The sequence below is a fragment of the Lathyrus oleraceus genome, chromosome 2 (genome assembly GCF_024323335.1).
Source record: "Lathyrus oleraceus cultivar Zhongwan6 chromosome 2, CAAS_Psat_ZW6_1.0, whole genome shotgun sequence".
Classification (NCBI taxonomy): Eukaryota; Viridiplantae; Streptophyta; class Magnoliopsida; order Fabales; family Fabaceae; genus Lathyrus; species Lathyrus oleraceus.
The window spans coordinates 165,980,286-165,983,016 of record NC_066580.1 but is presented as its reverse complement, the minus strand read 5'-3'; the positions used below and the strand labels follow the sequence as shown (position 1 = coordinate 165,983,016).

The 2,731-nt window shown below is 39.7% G+C and overlaps 1 non-coding gene across 1 annotated transcript; it reads right to left on the bottom strand.

Moving 5' to 3' along the window:
* Positions 1-986: 986 nt before the first annotated feature.
* On the bottom strand, positions 987-1,093 carry LOC127124225 (small nucleolar RNA R71). Its single transcript, XR_007803847.1, has one exon. It is a non-coding gene; the product is annotated as a small nucleolar RNA R71 (small nucleolar RNA).
* Between the last annotated feature and the right edge of the window lie 1,638 nt (positions 1,094-2,731).

Here is a 2,731-nt window from a genome sequence, read left to right as displayed (position 1 = left end):
GTATTCAAAAATTACTTTTAAATTCAAAATGGGACCGCGAGAGCCAAGTATTCTGGTTTAAGAGTATGGTCAGAGTCAATAAAAACGAGAATGTGAGACATTATAAATAATTTCTACTGAAGAATATTCTGATCAATAAGATTACACGAACTATTTATCGAATCCCCGAAGTTTGATGCGTTACCTACCAATATCCCTTTAACAATCATCTTTATTAATCTTCTATTTATGTTATAGTTATTTCTCCTCATCCCTCCAATCTTAGAATGATCATCAGCCTTAGATTTAGATAGTAACACTAGATAATGATACGTTCAATTATTAGTCCTTGTGGGTTCGATAACCTTTAAAACTACACGATACGATTGTGCACTTGCAGTCATGGTTCCCAAAGACTTACTAAGTTGCGATAAGTTTTTGACGCCATTGCTGGGGAATAATTTAGTCAATATCGTAACTCCAGTGTGTCCCATTATAGACTAAGGAAAACAATTCTATTTCCCTTTATAATTTGTCGAGTGTATGCCAAGTACTCGCTCTCAAGGCGAGAAATTAAAGCTACCGTTCGACGAACCTAATCTCTGACCAGTTATACGACCAGAGATGGCCGAAGGACCGCAGAACCGTCCTCTTAAGTACTATGCATCCCTTCGCAGGATGAACCACATAACAACATCGTTTCCCCTGGCATCGAGGCCAATAATTTCGAGCTAAAACCTTTGTTGTTGTCAGCCGTAAAGCAAACCCAATTTTTAGGTAGTCCCACGGAGGACCCGAACCTACATTTGTCAGTGTTTTTGCAATACGCAGACACAGTGAAAGAAAATGGTGTCTGCCCCGGAACTATAAGAATACGTTGTTTCCCATTCTCATTAAGAGATAGAGATAGAACTTGGATCCAGTCTCTACCATCCAACTCTGTCACTATGTGGAACGAGTTAAAGTATGTTTTCTTAGAAGGATATTTCCCACCTAGTAAGATGGCTATGCTAAGAGCCCAAATAAACGGGTTTAAACAAAAAGATAATGAATCACTTTTTGAAGCTTGGGGGAGATACAAAGAGATGATGACGCTCTGTCCACATCACGGTCTAGAAGAATGGTTGATCATCCATACCTTTTACAACGGTCTCTTGTACAACACAAGATTGAAAATAGACTCCGCCGCAGGTGGCGCACTGATGGATAAACCCTATAAAAAGGCCTATCAACTTATTGAAAGTATGGCCGATAATCATTACCAGTATGGAAGCAAAAGAACCTCCCTAGAGAAACCTCCAACGAAAGGCGATATGTATGAATTAAGTAGTCTTGACCCCGTCAATGCCAAAGTAGATGCTCTTACTCAAAAGATAGATAACTTTACCATAACACCCGCAGCCACCGTGGCTGCCGTAGCACCAAATTGTGAGGTATGCGGAGTTCCAGGGCATTTTGCCCTTGAATGTCAACTCTTGACTGGAACCTCCACAGACCAGGCAAACCATGCTCAAGGAAACCCTTACTCAAACACATATAACCCAGGTTGGAAGAACCATCCTAACTTTTCGTACAAAAACAATAATACATTGTATGCACATAACCAAGCACCTGCTGTATCGCCAAGATATCATAAAGCTGCCACAAATACTCAAAATGCTCCTAGGAAGTCAAACATAGAAATAATGATGGAAAACTTCATACCTACCGAAGCCCAAACAAATAAGGATTTCCTAAATCAAAACATACACACTAGTGAGCAAACAAGGTAGACGCTTTAGCCACCCATAACAAAATGTTGGAAACACAAATTTCGCAAGTGGCTCAACAACAAGCACCTACTACTGCTCCTGCAGGCACATTTCCTGGACAGCCGCAACCAAAACCGAAAGGTCATGCAAATGCTATTATACTACGAAGTGGGACAGAACTAGACGGACCGACCGACCCTGGAATTCAAAACCCATCCATGCACCAAGACCCCGGTAAGGTAACTGAGAAGGAAGACGAACAAGAGGAAGATAAAAACGAAGAGGACGTAGAGAAAGAAGAACCTTATGTACCTCCACCACCGTATAAACCCCATATCCCTTATCCTCAAAGACTTGTTAAATCTAAAAGTGTAGGGAAATTAAAAAAAATCGCAGAGCTTCTAAAACAATTAAATATCACAATACGCTTTACAGAAGCCATCACTCAAATGCCCTCATATGCTAAGTTTCTCAAGGAAATCTTATCTAACAAGAAGAAGATAGAGGATAACGAAACTGTTACACTTACTGCTGAGTGTAACACCATAATACCAAATAATATGCCTCCTAAGTTGAAAGACCCAGGTAGTTTCTCCATATCCTGTGTAATCGGAAAGTTTGTCATAGACAAAGCACTATGCGACTTAGGAGCCAATATTAGCTTAATGCCCTTGTCCATATGTGAAAGGCTTAAAATGGGAGAACTGAGTCCTACTAGGATGTTCGTACAACTTGCGGATCGCTCTATTAAATTTCCCGTATGTATGTTAGAAAATGTTCTTGTACGCATAGGACAATTCTATATTCCTACTGATTTTATAATCATGGATATAAAAGAGGATTCCAACATCCCTATCATATTAGGAAGACCATTCCTAGATACTGTCGGAGCCATTATATATGTTTAGAAAGGCAAGCTAACCTTTGAAGTTGGTGAGGAAAAAGTCGAATTCATTTTGACGTAATTCTTAAAGGCATTAGCTATAGACGATATTTGTTGT